Below are 21,501 nucleotides of genomic sequence, written 5' to 3'. Positions count from 1 at the left end.
CGCTAGATCGACTAAAAATGTCCTGAAACGGATTTGGTCCAAAAACGCCTAAGGTCCGAAAACCGCTATGTCGATGAGACACGTTTTGGCCGCATCAAATAATATGTACCCTCAGTAGTCATATGGCTGAGGGTATAGAAATGTTAAATTATGGAAAGAATTGCAATATTGTTGTGTCTGTAACAGTGTGACAGCCATCCTCTGGCTTTGGTTAATAATTCAAGGACACACTTTTATTTTTCAATTTGAATTTTACAAGTACATAAATAGTATAGGGACACCACAATCGAATTGATTCAATTTATTTCACCATAGTATAACAGCAGATCTGTTTCCCACAAATCACATGAAATAATTGGAAAAAACGTTAATGATTGCTATAAAAACTTTGAATAATATGGAAAATCAACGGTTTTAAACTATTTGAATTTTGAACAATTTTCTGCAAAGATTTATTAATAAATTTAAAAAAATCTTAAACATAAAAGTAATATCCAATAGTATCCATTTCGAACTTCAAATACCAAATTTTAAACAATCCATGTGAATAATGTCGCAAAAATCATGAAAATACCGAATATCGGGTGGTACCGTTATATGGGGGCTATACAAAAACGTAGACCTACTTGGCCCATTTTCAACACCAAAACTCCGGCATAATATACATTTGATTAAAATTTTGTCAATCTACTTGAATTCGTTCGGAAGCTAGAGTGATTTCCACAGACGGACGGACGACATAGAATTTTATGGTGATCAAGAATATATATACTTTGAGGGGTCTAAAATTTATATTTCGAGGTGTTTCAAACGGAATGACAAACTTAATATACCCTCCATACTACGGTGGAGGGTAAAATAATAACTTTTATATAATAATGAGTCATTATTAAATAACTTATAACGGTTATAAATATTAAATCAAATCAAAAGAAATGAAAAATATCATATATATATATATATATATATATATATATATATATATATATATATATATATATATATATATATATATATTTATTTATTTATTTATTATTAAAATTATAACAAAAACAAGTAAGCAAAGGCTATAGTCATGCGGGGCCGACCATGTTATACCCTACAACACTACAATATGTCGGAAGCCTTCTTATGTCAATCCCATCCAATTATGTCACGGAGCACTGCCCAGATATTACCCTTGGCATTTTGACCAGAGACATTTGCCCAAGTAACCGCCGTTCTGTAAGTTGTTGTGGTCCATTTCACAGTTAAATATAATCAAATGGTCATCCAAAATGCTTGAATTCTATCCTGTTCTTAACTCTCTTCTCAGGCGTGTCAATTGCCTTCAATTGTGTGATCAGAAAAAATTTTCTGTTTTTTGTTCATTTGAACACCTAAATATTTTGCGGTCATCTCCACAAGCAATAGGCCCTCTGTATCTCCAAATATAGACTCATCTATATGATTTGCTTGTCTGCAATATTTTGTGTATTTCGGATATCGTCTGCAAGTAATGCTGTCATAAACTCTAACTTCATGCGAGATTTCGTGTTCTTCGATTTATATATGTGACCTTTATAACGGCAGCAAAATCAGGAACATGTTTAGTTGTTGGTCCATTTCAACCCCCGAATATATTGCGGACATCTTTGAAAACAGTAGGCCTAGACCTTCTGTATATAATAACCCCACCTGTATTGTAAAGTGAAGAAATATTACAAAATATACCCTTCAATATTATAAGTCAAATTGAAGAAATCGCACGCGATAAAAAATGTGACAAAATACTACAAAATCTCTATTAACAACACTATTGGCATATTTTTATGAGATTTTTTTAAATTTTATACTTTTATGAGAAGAGGGCATTTCGAATTGACAAAATTGCCAAAATCGGTCCAGCCATTCTTGAGATATAAGCATTCTATCTAACATCCAATTCCTTTGTATATATATTTCGCTATATATATCCGATATATTTTATATCGGCATCTACGTAACGGCCAGAATTGACCTATTCGTCTCTTTGTTATTTCGTCGGGACTAAAAATATTCGCGGCTTAATGGAAAATTAGACTTTTATTTAACACAAATGTTATGGTCTATTTCATCCACTTAATATTATCCGATGACCAAAGTTGGAAGGCTCCTCCCCAGACCTTAGCTCTAGCCCCGAGCTGACTTCCGCGTCGATTGGTCCATGATTGTGACCTGTAGAGCATCGGCAAAATCAGGAAATTTTTCAGTTTTTGGTCCATTTCGACCCCTATGCGATCATCTCCAAAAGCAATAGCCTAGCCCCACCTTTATTCTAATTTTCGTGAAGATTGGGCCATAATTGCGACCTGTGGACAGACGGATGGACGGACATACATAGCTAGATCGAATCAGCTCGGTGAGATAGGAAGATCCTTATGTATTTTCTTATGTGGGAAACCAATATTTCGAGGTGTAACATAATTTTTGGCCCAATCAAACTTACAATGCCCCCAACACATAGTGAGGAGCGAAAAGCCATCGAGGTTGCCATCTAAATCATATAAGTCTCAATTTTACATTTTTTTAAATTGAAATGCTAAATGCAGTTATGTATCGAAATACATTTGTTTCCTTTTTATTATTTTTCATTTTAAATATTAATTTTAAATTTCATTTACGACAAATAACACTTATAGTACACAAATCTAATTGTGCAGTTGAAGCGGAAAGATCCTACCCATTCCGGCAAGCTAAGCCGCAATCTAGTACCATGTCCGTTCAACAAGATTGTTACAAAAGCGTGTTTAAATAAAAATCCAAAACAAAAACTATAATAATGTAGAAACTCTTTGAATGACGATTGCAGCCAATGAAAATGTCGAATAGGGAATTGAAATTAATTATATACCAATTAGGAACATGCACTACTAATTTTTGTTATTCTATGGCGAATAACGAAAACAATGGCCTATATAGACACTTTGCCAACAGAAGCAAAGACATAAAGTGGTAAAGACTAGACAAAATGCATTTTGAGCAAATGGTTTGTGTCTATATTATCTAGATAACAGCTCAGGAGAGGACCATGTTAATATAAAAAACTACATTTATAGGAAAAAATGACAAACAAAAGTTTGAAATATCCAAAAATTAGGTTTCAAAATTCTGTTCCATAGACTTTCCCAGTTAATCGCATATTGCCTAAGCGGTTTAAATCGCTTTGACAGAAGGGAGGATATCGAGTTTGAAACTATTCTATTACAACTAGCAAACAATTACATTTTTCATGTAAAATATACAAAAATGGACATGGGCAAAACCCTGCGTACTTTCCTGGATCAATCATAAGTATGAGAGGTATATCTGAACCGGTTCACATCAAATTAAACATACTTTCCTGATTCTTAGTCATTTTATTCGACCTTTATTTTAAATTATATCAAACTAGCTGGCCCGGTCCGCGTTGCCGGCCCGTAGTTTTTGTCTATTATGCATATATTCCTAAGCATAATTATTCACAGATATGACTGATATAAGTGTTCACGTACAGGTCGATTTAAAGTGTTTTAAAATACCTGTACCCATTTTTAACTAGTGGGCTTCAATATTTAAACCGTGGGCTTCAACTGTGTGGATGTGCTATACAAATCTATTAAAAAGTATATATCAATCTTATCGCCATATAAGGGATCAAATTAATTTTTAATATGGTAAAAATCGTAGCAAAATCTTCCAGTCAAATGAGCAGTAATTTGGAATTTGCTGTATTTTGTATACTACATAATTGAGGGCTGAATGATTTAAGAATAGCCAAAGTTAATTACTTTTTTAAACCCATTAGCAACTTAGATTGTGCATTAGAGTCCTCATAAGTCCCCCTAACCATGTCAGTCTGTTTGTCCGCCAAAAGGTGGACTTGAGAGGGTATTATAACATGGATAAAAATTCTAAAATTTGTAGATATGTTGAAATTTTAGTGTAAGATTTTCACCCCCCTAATACGCATTATTAGCCAAATTCTTTGAAATGTGGTTAAATTAGGAGGTACCTTCTTTATATGGGCACTACTCCGAAACATCGACCTACATTGAAAACTTTCTTCTACCCCTTATAATCCAAGATGACAAATAGAGGCCAAATCAAAAATATAGCAGAACAATATAGCATGTCATAGCATTTCGCGTGATTTAAATAAGTAAAAATAGTTTTATCCACCTCATAATTGAGGGCAGAATGATAAGATGGGAATTAATTTTATTTGCCATTTAAATTGTAAGTTGGAGACCCCTTAAAGTCCATATTTTCATCATAGGATAATTCAATGATGATTAAACAAATATTCGGTCCCGTGCTACTTTCTTATATTTGTAATTTCTTCATGTTTCCACAATTTATTTCATATGGATGCACATCCCAAATCTACGTTCCCAACCAATATTCTCTTGGGGGTTAAAAATTCAATAGAATACAAAATTTTCTTTTCTGACCACACATTAGATGTGAAAGTGGACTTGGGGATACTCCAATGTGGGGACTATACTTAAATAAATTCCTATGTGGCAATTATCTGTATGATGGTTCCCTACCCCAGGGTGGCATAAATAAAATTTTTTAGCCAAATCAATTGATGAATTTGGTCAATACCAATATGGGCCCTACTCTGAAAATTTCAAATTTTATGCGAAGAGGTTATCTACCCCCTTAGAAACAAAAATGTCAAATAAGGGCCAAAAAATGAAAAAAGTGGCCGGCCAAGACCCCAAAAATAAATTAAATCATAGATGGTTATATAAATATGAAATCGGGTTGTTCCCTTATCCATGAGTTATGATCGATATAAAGACCTACAAAAGTGATTTTAGGTATTTTGAATGTTTGGGAAGAATTTCTGGAAGGATATAAAACCTTTTCTTACTAAAAGTCCCATTCGCTCTACTATTTTGCACCTTTTATTTCAGTATTGGTATATTACTTATTATTCTCCCAAAGAATTTTGCATTTTGAGCTCTCATTGGACGGATCATTGTCACGCTTTGAAATGAGCCCCATTAAGCTTTTTCGGTCATTTTTGTTTGTTTAAATGTGTTCGCATCTTTCAGCTAACCCACGATGTAGGCCCTGGAGTTGAACGGCCCTGGAGTCAGTTAACATCCTATTTCGCACTTATTTAATTTTTTTAGTGAAAAATTATTCTTTATTTTGTTCACAAAAAATCCACTGAATTCAATATGATAATACAAATTGAAAAAAAAAATTGACAAAAAAAGAATAACAAATTGAAAAAGTCTTCAACTTTTTCGCTGATTTTTTACAGCAAATGTTTTAAGATCCTTCCTTACAAAGTTTGTCAATAGAATGTACTATTACTTTAAAATTCGATTCCATTGAAAATGTTTTTTTGATTTTTGCAATGAGATCTCTTTTTCATGATTTTTCAGCGATTTAGAAAAAGTAATTATCTTTTAACTTTGGTGTGACCGCGTTAAATTATTTCGATATCATTTATTCCGTTTCGCCACCACATAATTCGCTACTACACTTCCATGTAACCCGCCATCAATTTCAGTTCTCAAGAAATCAAGTCAATTAAATAAATTGGTATAAATATTCGAATTCAAAAATAAAATATAAAAAAACACTACAAATGTACATTAGAAAAAAGTAAGTCAAAATGGAAAAAAATCATGCAAAATAAAACATTACTATTGTACATTTGAAAAGTCAAAATGAAAATGTTTATATATCACATTTTTACGCGATTTTTTGGATATTATCCTTTTCGGAGAGTAGACAACTCCGAATTTGTGTGAATCGTTAAAATTAATCCAGCGGTTCTTAAGTTATAAGCGTAGTAACTAACATAACTTACATTTATATATATAGATGTAAGTTTTCCAATAATATTTATTTATTATTTTCGATATTTCGTCCTCCGACGGAAGACATCATCAGGAACAATATTTAAAAAAAAAAAAAAAAAAAAAAAAAACTATACAAATTGTCGCAAAGTACAAACGTCGACCTTGTGTAGCTGTCGGTACTTAACGAGATTTTGTATATTTTTCTTATATTTTAAATATTGTTCCTGATGATAGCTTCCGTTGGAGGACGAAATATCGAAAATAATAAATTAATATTATTAATATTATAATATTATTATTATATTAATATTATTATTACAAGTAAACGAGCTGTGAGTTCGGCCGGGCCAAACTTTGAATACACTCCACCATTTGGAACGAATTTGCAATTCTAAAAAGCAATGAAATCCGTTAAAACTCAGGGTCTATGCGGGGACATGGACATGAGGTACCGTTATATGGGGGCTATACGAAGACGTCGACCTGCACAGACAATTTTCTGTCTTAGGCTGTAGTATCCATTACGAACTTCAAATGCCCAATTTGAAACAATTCCGGTGAATAATGTCGCTAAACTCATCAAAATACCGAATGTCGGGAGGTACCGTTATATGAGGGCTATACGAAGACGTGGACCTTCACAGACAATTTTCTGTCTTAGGCTGTAGCATCCATTACGAACTTCAAATACCAAATTTGAAACAATTCTGGTGAATTATGTCGCTAAAATCAACAAAGTACCGAGTATCGGGAGGTACCGTTATATGGGGGCCATACCAAAACGTAGACCAACATGACCCATTTTCAGTACCAAAAGTCCTGCGGATATAATATACATTTGAGTAAAATTTTATCAATCTACTTCATTACGTTCGGAAGCATGAGTGATTTCCACAGACGGACGGATATCGCTAAATCGACATAGAATTTTATGCTGAATAAGACTATATATACTTTGTGGGGTCTAAAATTTATATTCCGAGGTTTTACAAACGGAATGACAAATTGAATATACCCTATACACTATGGTGGAGGGGATAACAACAAAGACCCCGAGCTCAATCTTAGTAAGCTTACATTTGAAATAAACACACGTTCCTTTAGGCTGAATACGATTTTAAATCCCGAGCCGAGCAATTTTTGTTCAAACTCCAACTCTAAAGTCGTATTTTTAACCGCTCCGTCTGTTAAACAAATCGCTTTCAATCCATGGCAAAAATGTATTAAATAAGTCATTCGGACTTAAATCCAATCCTTTTGGACAACATGCGATAAATTCAAAGATAATATAATCTTATGAAATGTCATGTGGGAGGATGTCTATCCAGAAAATATTGGTGGAAGGTCTTATATGAACAGGGTCCCTATGGAAGACTGCTGTCATTTCTAAGCCACTCGTCCGACGGCTGTTAAAATTATTCCAGTGACAGCTGATTTCTTTATGTTTGGCTGAAAACCACAAGTGACTATCGTTAGAGCACTCCAGCATTTAAATGTGAATAAGCTTTTGTGTCTCGTATCATCGCTCGTTACCGTGATACTGGTAGCGTAGTCCGACGTCAAGGAAGTAGACGGAAAAAAACAGCAACATCAGCAGAAATGGTTCGAAAAGTAAAGAAGCGATTTGATCGAAACTCTCGTCGCGGTAGCCGAAAAATGCTCCTGAGCTGAACATATCACATTATTCCATTCGGCAAATATTGTAAAATTAACTTGGAGAAATTCCACAAAGTGCAAGAACTTACACCGCAACAGAAAGAAAATAGACCCAAAAGAGCTAAAGTTTGCTTCGCTTGGTCGAAAGGGGCGAACTGCCGAATTTGGTTTTCTCTGATGAAAAAAAAAAATCGTTGTCCAGCAGTTTGTAAACAAACAAAATGATCGTGTTTACTTGCCAAAGAGGTCAGCTGAAAATGTGCACCTTTGGTTGGCCACCAGAACTCAAGCGCCGGCAATGGTTATGGTTTGGACCGCAATAACAGCCGATGGCCGCTCTCCGCTCGTATTAATCGACCGTGGCATCAGAATAAATACCGAATCACCTCAAGCAAGCGCTTCGCCGGGAATGAGCCAAAATACCGCAGAGCAACATTCGGGCAGCGTGTGACGGTTTCATTGGCCATTTTTAGGACATAATTCGTGCCAAAGGTGACCAATTCGAACAAATCTAAACTTATATATAAATTTGATGCTATTTCCGATATTTTTTTCTTTTGTTCAATAAAATTAGAAAATGTAAAAATTTGGCGTTTAACTTTGTTGTAGTTTTTTTATCTCAACCTTTATATACGAACCTGTGGAAATAATTAACATTTTTTAGATGCTATTCTATCCGTGCCACACCACTAAAGAGGAGCTACCCCAAGTCGTGGATCTACACGGAATATATTTTGTGAGGATGTGTTCTACTTATAAGGTTTCCAATACAATTTCGTCTGCAAACTAGAGGTAGGCTTTAAAACCCAGTGTATCGAAAATCATAATGATTTACTGCGTTAAAATTCGATGTAGCGTACACAAATATTTAAGGTTTATACGCCCGTATTACCTAAGCACGCCAGGATCATACCTGAAAATCTGCAAAATAAAACTAGGAAAATAATACAATTTCTAAAATTAAACGCTACGCAATGCGGTATTTTGGCAATCGTATCCACATTTTCTAACGGAATTGTTTTTGTATTTGGTATTTGAAGCTCCAAGTGGATTCCAACCTCTCAGACAGAAAATGTAAGTTTTCCTATAACGATACAGATAAATTTTCAGCTCCAAACCATATCAACCGCACATATTTAGTGTTTAGTATATCATATGTATTTCAAAGTACTAGGCAATATAATTCAGTATTACAATAGTTAAAATCGTAACCGACTTCATGTAAAGTATCATTCTGATCTTTAATAATCATTACAATTTTGCAAATTATATGGTAATGTGTCAGTGTTTGTGATATTACGTCAGAGACAAAGAACAAAATATACATCTGACTGCTTCTTGGGCGTAAAAGCACATCAGTTCGCCAAAATATACTACACAAGAGTTATGTTTAGGGGAAACGGCTTAAAATAAAATTGGTAAGAAAATGCAGGTTTTCGAATTTTAGTCACGTCATACGTCACGTAGTTCTTCAAAGCAAAGCGACGGAAGATAGAGAATTATTATTATACAGTGGGTATATATTGGGAAAAAGCTGTTAATTTTTACTTGCGTAGCTATCTTACTGATACGGATGTATGAGACGAAATGCTCGCAGTGGAGAGCTTGAATAGAGGAGTATATATTACGTTATTTAGACCTAGTCGAAATATTCTCTAAAAGGTCTTCTTTACGTATCAAACCCAAATTACCAAGCACTAGCTCTTTCTGTTGCAAAATGGGCAAAACGTTGGAATATATAGAAATTGATGCAACAGAAGTAAAACCTTTACGAAATCCAAATACCGAATTTCAAATAATTCCCTTAGAAACTGTGGCTAATACCTTCAAAATACCGAAAACGTGGAGATATTTTATCGCTTAGAAAATGACTTGAGATTAACGTCGGATAAAATAAAGGGATATTTAAACCTGCTATTGCTGACTTAACTGAACTGAAATATATCTTACAATTTCAAGGGACTAAATTCTAAAGAGAGTAGTTGTCTTGGAAGACGTGTTGACAAATCTCAAAATTCTATATTTTGGAAGTTAAATAAAAGACGGTGCCGTTACATCAAGGCTACGAAAACTCAATTTTCAACATTTTATATCGTATGGCCTAAATATATGACGAACTATTCTTATACTTATATTGCTGCAATTCATTTTAATAAGAATTGCAGTCAAAAGGATTTAAGGTTTAGAGAAACTGCACGTTCAAATACTACATACATTTTGTTTTACAAAATTTGGTTATGTTTCGAAAACTTTAAATACTAATATTGACCTTAAAATTGACCTCAATCTAGCATAAGGCACTCAAATGAAATCTGTTACTGCATAGTAAATAATGAAAAAAATTGTTGCGTGAAATATTTAAATTTAAAAAACTTGAAAATTCAAAGAGGATGTCTTGAAGAATTTAGGTCGGATTTTTTGGAATACAGTCATATAGAATTAATTTAAGATCTGCTATTCTTTTGATCGCAATAAATTCGCATTTTCTGAATAAGATTTGTGTGTGAATATTTACTTCGGTTTCCGCTACAATTTTGGTGTGAAATGAAATATTTCATGGCTAGAAATGTGTGTACTTTTCATCGTCAAATCCTTTTCTCCATCCGAGTTATCATTCATTGATGCAACATGAATGCCGGCATTATCCCACTATTCGATGGGGTGAGTAAGGCGTCGTAGCATCATCTCCTTTAGAATGTCTTATTGTGTGATATGAGTTGTTGTACAAAAACGGCTGAGGATGTGTAAAAGACAAAATGAAAAAAAAAAAAACGTAGACGCTGCCGGGTGATGAAGTTGTTGCTTCTCGCTGTTGAACGTAGACACTTAAACATAAGACACCGCACTTAATTACATCAAAGTAATTCGTGATGGAAGCAACTTGCCAGGCGCGTCTGAACGGATAAGTAAAGGAGCACGTGAAAGCGTATCTCAGTCAGGATTATGGTATGAGCGTGTGAATAAAGGCTGTTGTCCTCACCCCAACAGTACGGAGTGGCACAGAGAAATTTCGTTGGTTAGTTGTACTGTGACTGCGAGGCAGTACCTGGGAGCCTTGGATTAATTTGCTTTCATTTTAATTAAGTATAATTTCATTAAAATATTAAATGAATTACGACAAGCGTACAGAAACGCGAGCACTATAGTGAATGCACAAAAAGAACGACCGACCAAAAAGCACAGACTGAGTGGGGAGATTTTGTAATTAGAAAGCATGGCACACCGTTGGAATGGTAAACAAAAGCGTCTTAGAAGAGCTGTCGAATGAAGGAGCTTTTTATTGTTTGCCTCCTGGGTGTTTCTTTCGCCGTATGTATGTCACTGTCAGCAGATGTGGATGAAGATTACATCGGAGAGGCATGTCAATCTCAATTGAAATGTAATCCGTCCTTTGTTTAACGTTCTGTATTCGAATACAATCGGTAGTTGCGACTGTGTAAAATTATTGGGCACAACAATAAGAGAAATTAACGGGAAAGGCTATTTACCAGTGGACAATAATGAACTAATATAATGCCATGGAATTGTTAGCCATTCCTAAAATGTAAACCACGTTTGTTATCGATTGCTACAGAATGTGCATATTTAAAAACCAATAAGGAAAAACTAAAAGTCAGGCGGGGCCAATTTTTTACCTTTACCCTTCACCACATTGCATATTTAGTAGAGCTTCATATAACAAATAAAAAGTATAACATATCGGATGAAAAATATATATGGGTGCTATAGCTATATTTGAACCGATTTGCACCAAATTTGACATACTTGTTTCTGGGCTCAATTTGGTCGTAAATAAAATAAAATACTACATGTTTGGTGCCCCATAAAAAGCAAATCGGACGAACATATATATGGTAGCTATATCAAAACTGTATTTGATATATTTCCCCAAATATCGTTGTTACAGAGTGAATATTACAGCTGCGGAGGACAAAAATATCAAAACGGATGAATAATATAAATGGGAGATATAGCTATATCTAAACCGATTTCGATCAACTTTGGCTAACTTATTCCCGAGTTTAATTTGATCGTATATGCAAAACTCTATACTATTTGGGCTGATGTTACACGTTTGGTGCACAATAAAAGCCAAATTGGACGATATATGGGAGCCATATCCAAATTTTGACCGATTATCTCCAATTTCAATAAGGTTCATCCTTGCGTCAAGCAAGGACTTTGTTTACAATAATACATGGACAGACATAGACGGACATGCATAAAACGACTCAGAATGTTACCCTGTGCAAATCATAAAAATGGACTATGGGTCTATCTCGTTTCCCTTTGCCTGTTATAAAAATGCAATATAAAAAATTAAGCAAACACTATAATGGGACGGAGCAAAGCATATGATACCTTCTGTAGACTCTAATAAATGGATTCCTCAAGATATAATTATAGAAATCATTCCCAATATAAAATTTGGCTTTCGATTGTTAAGGTTTAGAAATGATGTATTTAGTTATCAAATTAAAGGACAGAGGTTATTAATAGGGAAAAACGTGATAAATAATCATATTTCAGACACATACAGGGTGAGACAAAAAACTGCAACAAAGTCAAACGTCATAACTTTTACATTTTTATACCCTCCACCTTGGAAAGGAGGGTATATTTACTTTGTCATTCCGAGTGTAACACCCCTAAATACTCGTCGTAGACCCTATAATGTATATATATTCATAATCAGCATAAAATACAAAGTCGATTTAACGATGTCCGTCTGTTGAAATCACGATACAGGCCACATTATTTGACGTAGAGCGTCAAAATTTAGCAGAATAATTTGTATTGTGTCTAGGATGGTTGGTATCTCCCGATATTCGGTATTTTTATAGATTTTGTAAAATTTTTTCACGGATTTGTCTAAAAATTGGAATTTGTTAGTCATAATAGGTTCTAGCTCCGTTGCCGAAACATTGTATGTATAGGTCCACGTTTTTGTATAGCCCCATACAGCGGTACTTCCCAATATTCGGTATTTTGATGATTTTTGCCACATGCCCACTAATATGTCTAAAAATTGGTATTTGTGAGTCATAATTGGTTCTAATGTTTCCATTGCTCTTAGGTGTAGGGTATTAAAAGTTCGGCCAGCCGAACTTAATGTTTTTTTACTTGTTATTTTAAATTTTATTGAATGTGAACAAAAATGTCGGAAATAGCATCAAATTTTAGAATAAGTTTAGATTTGTTCGAATTGGCCACCTTTGGCACGAATTATGGCCTTCAAACGACCGATGAAACCGTCACACACTGCTCGAGTGTAGCTCTGCGGTATTTTGGTCCATTTCTGGCGAAGCGCTTGCTCGAGATGATCGACACTTTGGTATTTTACAATACTCCAACGGATTGGTATCCGGAGATTTTGGTGGTCATTGTGCGCTGGAAATGAAGCGAGGAACCTCATTTTGTAATCATTCTTGGGTGGCGCGTGCTGAGTGCGTAGGTGCTGAGTCCTGTTGAAATGTCCACGGTCTGCGGCCAAAATGTTTGCGTACCCTTTAATATACCCTCCAGAATATTTTCGCGATAATATTCGGCATTCATCTAATGCAACGGTCGATTAATACGAGCGGAGAACGATCATCGGCTGTTATGGCGGCCCGCACCATCACCATGGCCGGCGCTTCAGTTCTGGTGGCCAACCGAAGTCGCACATTTTCAGCTGACCTCTTCGGCAAGTAACAGGATCATTTTGTTTGTTTACAAACAGCTGCTGTTTGTTTTAACAGCTGTCGGACGAGTGGCTTAGAAATCCAGCAATCTGAAGATGGTTGCAGTTTCTTCATCTCACCCTGTATATTCTTGATCCATTGTATTCCTCAAATATTGCAAAGAGGGTATTTGGTTTTTTATTGAAAAAAACGAGACCACTCAAAATCTAGTGATAATTGAAACATATGTAAGTCTTCTATTATACTCACAGTGATAGAAACAATCGTTTGTAGTCTATCGTTTATATTCATCTATTTGTTTATATCAGTAACAGTTTATCATGTTAATACGATTTCTCGGGAATAACCTTGAGGATTAAGAATGGGCGTGGTTGAAAAAAAATGTTGGTATTTATCACAAACAATTGATATTTTTTTCATGGCCAAAAATAGTTATTTTTACCCAAAATTTCATATAAAATGCAAAATTCCATAATTGTGCCTTGTCATCATCTCCAAAAATTAAAGGCTTCTATTTTGGTCCTAACCCCAAGTCAATTGGACCACAATTGCGAAGACATATTTATTTGCACTGTATGCTTGCATTCGCTAAAGAAGTAGCGGACATTTGATATTTTTATATATAAATTGTAAGCTTTTTGAACACATCTCAAATATTTTAATGGATTATTAAAAAATTGCAGATATTTAAGTTTCCGACATTTTTTCACTCTTATCCATTTAAATTATAGTGAAAATGAATTTTTTAAAACACATTTAGACCAATGCTGACATAGTTGTCCTAAACACACACTTTGGGTTACAGGCGAAAACTAAACTGAAGTGCACGTTCACAGAGGCAAACGTAAAAATGTCAAGGTAAAATTTATAGCGACACAAATATTAGACTGCCATGAACAAGTGCCAAATTCGAGTGACCCACCTGAGGATAGAGCTAATGCATATTAAACTCATTCTCACCTTAAATATTTATAGTCGACAATACTTCGTATGCCTTAAACTTGTTAGAGGGACAGCACATGTGGTACAGGTATCCCTCATTTAAACGAATTTTCGATTTTTTTTTTTTGGTTCGTAGACAGGCTCTGAGTATATATCGCATATCAGGGTTTATTTTGCCAATTTAGGTAGTAAACGCTTATTAAGGCTTTAGAGCGGTTTGAATTTGAAATAGGTTAAAACTAAGTTAGAAAAGCTATATCTTAATCGATTTCCAATAAACATGACCTGATGAAGATAAATTTATGTTATATGTGACCTCTCGCACCAAAAATCTTTGCTATGGGGTGCACGTTATGACTTTCAGAATACTTAAATGACTTTTAGAATATAAATGTACTGTCTTTGATATATTAATTATATCAAATCAGAGGTAATATATGTGGGAGATATATCCAAATCTGAACCGATCTCAACAAAACTTGGCAAAGGTATCTTTAGGATATACTTAATACCTTCTACCGGAAATCCTTGTTATGGAGTGTATAATTCGGATTTGGGTGACTTTTGATATAAAATAAGATGAAACATATATATGGAAGCTATAGCTGTATTTAAACAGATTTTCGTCAAATATAATACACTTGATTCACGGCTAAATTTGGTAGTCTCTGCCAAAATTCATCCCATTCGGTCTAATATAACACAGTTGGCGAGCTATACCCAAATTTGAACTGAATTTGGTAAATTTGGCAGGGGTATTCCTGTGTTGGAATCAAATATCATTGTTATGAGTGGATATTACGAACAGTGCAGTCAACCTTAAATTAGAAATTTTTTTTGATTTGAAATTTTGCGATTTAATTTAACCGATATTTGTCGTTAACTCAAAAATTAGTTAGAGAATCCCACTACTAATGTCGGATTCGTACAGAATATTAAATCGAAGGAATATTAAATTTTCGTGTCGAATTTGTTTATATTTCACAAAAAAAAAATGCAAAATTCTAAATGAATTGGAGAACTTTTTCACAAACTCGTAAAATTTTGAATGTTTAATTTCCCGTAAATTCGGAAATCAATTTCCATTTTTTTCTAGTTTTCTACATTCTAAAACTTTTATCTATATTTAAGCGAGTGTGAAAATTTACTTCTTCTTTTTTTGTATCCTGCACACACATAGTATGGAAGCCATATTAATTTTTTCATTCCATTTGTAACTTAGAACCAACCAAGTATATATAATCTTGATCAGCATAAAATTCTAAGTGGATTTCGCCATGTCCGTCCGACTGTCAGTTGTATTCAGGTCCAAACGATATGTAATAGGAAGCTAAACTTTTACATAGAGTTGTCTTTTGTCAACGTTTTCGTATAAACCCCATACAGTGCTTATATTGGGGTCTACCTCATGTGGCAGAACTTTGTCTTTATAGATCCAATTTTTCCTACAGTTCCCATATAATTGTACCTCCCGATATTCGGAACATTGTTTCGTAATATGTTCTACCTTCTGTGGCAAAACATTGTCTATATAGGTTCACGTTTTCCTATAGCGCCCATATAATTACAATTCGATTCTTAGACTTCATATTGGATTCTATATCCTGTAGCAGAACTTTGTCTATAATTGTCCGCTTTTTTCTATAACCCCCATATTAACGAATAAAAAAAAATATTGTTACGAAAAAAGGACATTGAAGCAAATGTTTAAACATATTTTATATATTATTAGAGTCACTTTCAAATATTATCAAAACTGTTCATAAATAAAAATTCTCAAATCATTTTTGCTTTTTTATATCGAATCATTTTAAAATTAGATTATTATCAACATTTTAGTAAAAGTTTATTAAACTATGATACATGAATAGGAGATTTAAAAAAAATTAAAACTCGTATGAACGCATGTTTCAATTTTGATTGTAGAATGACCAGAACAGAAATAAGAAACTTTTGTCGGCTACACGTTATCAAGCAGCTCCTGTATTCTATCTATTCCGCCATATATCGACAAACGTATATGTACATATTTTAAGCTTAAATTGTAAAAAGGAAACAAAATAAATGTCGCATTTCGTTAAACTATTCTTGCAGATGTGTGAAATGTTGCCAAGTTGACTCCACCAAAATTTTAGTGAGGAGTTCGAAGCGTTTGCATTTGTATTGAAATTTATGAGAAGGTTAGGGTCGCGCCTCACAATGAATTTTATTCAGGCCTTGGAAAGTGTAAAATCGTTTTAATCGAAATTTTTTTTTTTTTTTTATTATGCATCTGAGTGGAGGGGATGAAAAATCTCACTATTCATCTATACATTAATTTTTTTATTTCGACAAAAGGTTGGTAAATTTTTCTGCAAGGCGAACAACAGTAGTAAACTATATTGTAAGCGTTATTCAATAGTAAGCGTGACAAAATTCCGCACATTACAATTTTCTTTGTTTTGCGTGATATTTTCTTAATTATCATATCCCCTTTACAATCAAATCTCAGTTTTGGAAAAATGTGGTCAGAGGTTAAAAAATTGGACTATTATTGAAATTAATTGATTTACTTTAGTGTAAGTAATCACAAATAAAATACTGAGTACTCTACTTAGCTCTTTATAAAACACTAGTTTGCCCAGTCCGCGTTGACGGCCCGTGCTTTATTCTTTAATGCATATTTTTAAAGCGTAATAAATCACAGATCTGACTTATGTAAGCGGCACAATTTTTATTATAAATAATGACTTCACAGTAATTTCTAATTATAAACAAATATACATGGCAAAAATTATAAAAAATGTGCATCTACCGTCGGTTAACGACGGACAACGAATGGTTTCTACCGGACAACGAATGGTTTTTTTTTCTGGTTTTCGTTCCTTTGTCGCAGACCATTGAAATACTTCCCAAATACACATTCTCTTCAAAATAATAGCATAACGGACATATTTCACATTCAGGGAATACAATACTGTGAGACCTTTTTCCAACAAAACAAATCAATTACATGATGAAATTATACATTGGATATTCATTCTAGGCTTAAAAGATTTTCGAAGAAACCATATTCAAATTTGTTCGCTTTTAGTAACTCTATAACAAACAACACATTTACATTTCCATCAAATATGACAGTGGCAGTTAAATGACCTTTCTATTAGAGTGCGTCCATTCCATTAATTTAATGCTACAGACATAAAAATGTTTTTTTTTTTTGTTTTGTCTGATACTGAAGTTGATACAGTTGCCCTGCCTTTTAAAACTTAAACGACTAATCTTGTTAAATCTCAAAAGAACTTTCAAAACTTTAACAAAACAGCAATTCTAACATGCTTTGCCAGATCTTTCACCCCTTCCCGCCTTGATTCACTTACCGATATCCCAACCGGCACCCAGTCTTTAAACGGAAAAGAGTGTACGAAGTACAGTCGTAACTTTAGTGATTTCTGGAAACCTATTAGAGCAAAATAAATAAAAAAAACATTTATTCAAACACATTGAAAAGTGAAAAAGTTTTTTATTATCAAACTAATTTCAGGGGATGAAGAACTTTGTATGGAGCAGGACACCAGAAGGATGTGTATCACAATACAATTCAAACGGACCAATAACTATAAAATGGCAATTATTTAGTTTGGGCCACTTTGTTCGTTTGAGTGATTGCATTGGCGTATATGTATCCATGTATTGGACAAAGGACCTTTGTGTTGAAGCATACAGTTATCGACTCCTTGTATTCAATTCTTTCTGGATGAAGGAGTTTTTGAAAATAAAAGTTTTAGTTAGAAAAAATTAATATATATTAACGAAATTAAATATTTTTTTTTATATCGAGTTAGATAGGGATTCCGAAAATGAATCTTTGTTTTGTGAAAATTCAATCTCAATAAGACTAACTGGATTTGTGTATATGTACTTCATGTGGGATCATAAAAACATGGTTCTGTCTGAAATGCCTATACCACAGCGAATACTAACACTTTGGGTCGATATCGTCAGTATAAGCCGAATATTCTGCTTCAATAAGGAGTACAACTACCATCGGATTGACCCGAAACAACAACACTCCAGTTTCGGCCAGCAGCTGCCAACGCAGTGTATACATGTTCGTGTTGTTTGGGAGCAGCACATCCCGGAATGCTTGCTCCGGATTCTTTTGGTCCGTGCCGGGCTGAAGGAAAACCCCGGATCATGGTTCTGTACGGTTTGTCAAAACACCAACCACCATATATCAGTCTCGGTGCGATGTAATGGATGCGGAGGATGGGTGCATTTTAGGAATTGTTCCGGTTTAACCCGGTTGCGAGACTATAGCGATAGGTACTATGTTGCATCGTGCTGTACTAAAGTAGTCCCCAGTGAGTCCAGGAGTATGGCACTCCCCCGCAGCCTCCAGAACAGCAACCTTTACGGCAGCACCTAACGCCACATGTTGCTGTCCCAATTCCGGACAGTGCACCATTCTTGTAATTTAATTGCAACGGACTCCGAGGTAAAATTGATGAGATAGTGGATTTTATGAATCGCAGGAATATTAAGATCGTGCAGCGGTGCAGGAAACCAAGCTCAATGAAAATTGTAGCTTGCAACGTTGCAATGGTTACAACGTATTGAGGAAAGATCGCACCAGAAGTGGATATGGGATGTTAGCGTTCCTGTTACACCATTCAATACAGACCTTTCTCGCTTGAGCTAGTCTCCAGTGTCCTAGGTAATGACCAGAGGAGATCAGCGTTGGCAGAGCAGATTGACTGCCCCACATTTTGCACGGTAAACGAGGATGCCCCCACCCGAATAAGAGGACAGTGTCACATTTCGCCAGATTTAACCATTGTGTCACCTGGTCTGATAAATGACGTGACTTAGCAACCCGTCATTTCTCTTGGCTCAGACCGTCTCCATCAGCAGATCGCCCGATTTCATAACCTCTGAACGCCGCACTTTCCATAACCCTGTTAAAGCCCACTGGCCTTCTGATGTACGGGTAGCTAAAAGGATTTTCCGGACATCATCAAAGCTACAGCCGCTCGCTATATACCTGCTCTTCGAATACCTGAAGTAAGACCAAATTTCCCAGCAGAGGCAGCGGGATTAGTGAATGAGCGTGATGGAAAATGGGCGGGGTGGTCCCGCTACTGAAGCCTGGCAAGGATGCCAGCAAAGGCGAATCATACAGGCCAATTTCGCTTTTGTCGCCAGTAGCAAAGTCTCTCGAGGCTTTACTCCTCTTCAGTATCAGAGGAAGCTATTCAGTTGCTAACCATCAACACGGTTTCGGTCCACTACATAGCACTACAACAGCATTGCACGCCATATCCACACATATCAGCCGAGGACTCAAACAGAACAGGCCGTGCCATAGAACAGTAGTGGTGGCTCTCGATCTATCAAAGGCCTTTGATACGGTCAGCCATGAAACGCTGTTCGAGGACGTTGAGAATACTACCCTCCAGCCAAGTTTGAAACGTTGGGTAGTCAACTATATTTGTGGACGCCAGTCGTAAGTGGAATTCCGGAAAGTCCAAGCCCCGTGGAGTGAAACAAGGTGGGATGATAGCTCCGGAACTGTTTAACCTCTACCTTTCCGGAATTCCGCGCCCTCCAGACGGCATCGAGATCATAACATATGCGGATGACTGTGCAATCATGGCATCGGGTCCTGTAGTTGATGACATACATGTCAGGGAGAACAACTATCTCGCGGAGCTTGCCGCCTTCTTCCATGCGAGGAATATGAAAATATCCGCCACTATATCGACGGCCACACTATTTACCACGTGAACTGCGGAGATGAGAACACAGATGAGAACACCAACTACCCCAAAATCCTTGGGGTCACATTCGATAGCATGTTCAAGTCTTCCGCGCAAGCCACAGATATTTGCAATAAAATGAAAAGTAGGAACAAGGTCCTCAAGGCGCTAGCCGGCAGCACTTGGGGTGCGGATAAGGAAACCTTGTTGACCTCTTATAAACCGAAAGTCTACCCAACTTCGTCCAGAGGATCTCTGGTTACAGCCCATAAAGGTAGCAGAATTCCTAAACCTGGACATTGAGGAAGAGACGGATTAATCGAGATACAAACAACGGAGCATGTTAAAACTTATAAATAAAAAATAATAAAAAATAATATCTCAACCTTAGAAACAAACGTTGATAAAACTTAATATCTCTCGGAGATTTGACGAAATCAAGACACCCGTCATATTATGCAATATTCACATTGTTTCTGCATTTCTGTTACGAGATTTAAATTGTAAGCTTTAAAAAAATTGGCTTATATCTTTAAAACACTGAATATCAAGATGTACAATTAGGAAAACTTAGACCTACATATACCTCTGTCTATGTGAGAGGATGGTATTCACTAAGAAGTTGAAATGCTAATATTCAAATAATTCCGGTGGACAATGTGACCACAATCTTTAAAGTATCGAATATTGTAAGATACCGTCCTATATAGGTGATATAGGAGAAGAGTGGTTCAGTTTAATTTGCAGACATAGGGGTTTTTGCCTATTACAATTTTTAAACATCAGATTTTAAACAATTCCGTTGAAAGATGTTGCTTATAAAATTTAGAGATGCCGTTTTATGGGGCTATACAAAAACGTGGACCGATAAACTCTGTTTTCAATCCTTTAAAAGATTCAGATTACCAACGACAGATATGTTTAAATCGTGAAGAATATAAATACTTTGTTGGATCTTAAATTATTCTTTCGATGAGCTACAAACGGAAAAAGGTACTCAATATACCCTTCATATGGCTACAAAGCGTATATATCATTTGATACGGCCAAATGTATATCATTTGGATCAAATACGTTTCAGGACATTTGGTGTCAATTTAGGGGTGTCCGTCTGTCTGTCTATTTGAGTGGTTAGTGCGCACGATAACCATCGAAAGGAGTATCCGATTTGATCCAAATGTTTTCAAAGAAAATAATTTAGCTAAAAGGAGGAGAAAGGTTCATACGATTTGTTTTAAACTTTACAAACCTTTGCTATGCTAGATCAATTTTTAATATTTGTAACTCACAAGCTAAGCCCGGGACGCTTGATTTTATATACATTCAAAATTTTATATACAAACTAGCTGACCCGGTCCGCGTTGCCGGCCCGTAGTTTTTGTCTATTATGCATATTTCTCAAAACATTATTATTCAAAGATATGAATGTTATAAATGTTCACGTACAGGTCGATTAGTTTTTCATTTTTAGTCAAATGAGCAGTAATTTGGAATTTACTGTACTTTGTACACCTCATAATTGAGGGCTAATTGATTTAAGAATAGCCAAAGTTAATTACTTTTTTAAACCCATTAGCACCTCAGATTGTGCATTAGAGTCCTCATAAGTCCCCCTAAACGTGTCGGTCTGTTTGTCCCCCAAAAGGTGGACTTGAG

This window comes from Musca domestica, unplaced genomic scaffold (assembly GCF_030504385.1).
Source record: "Musca domestica strain aabys unplaced genomic scaffold, Musca_domestica.polishedcontigs.V.1.1 22, whole genome shotgun sequence".
Classification (NCBI taxonomy): domain Eukaryota; kingdom Metazoa; phylum Arthropoda; class Insecta; order Diptera; family Muscidae; genus Musca; species Musca domestica.
Note: the sequence above shows the minus strand (reverse complement) of the source record.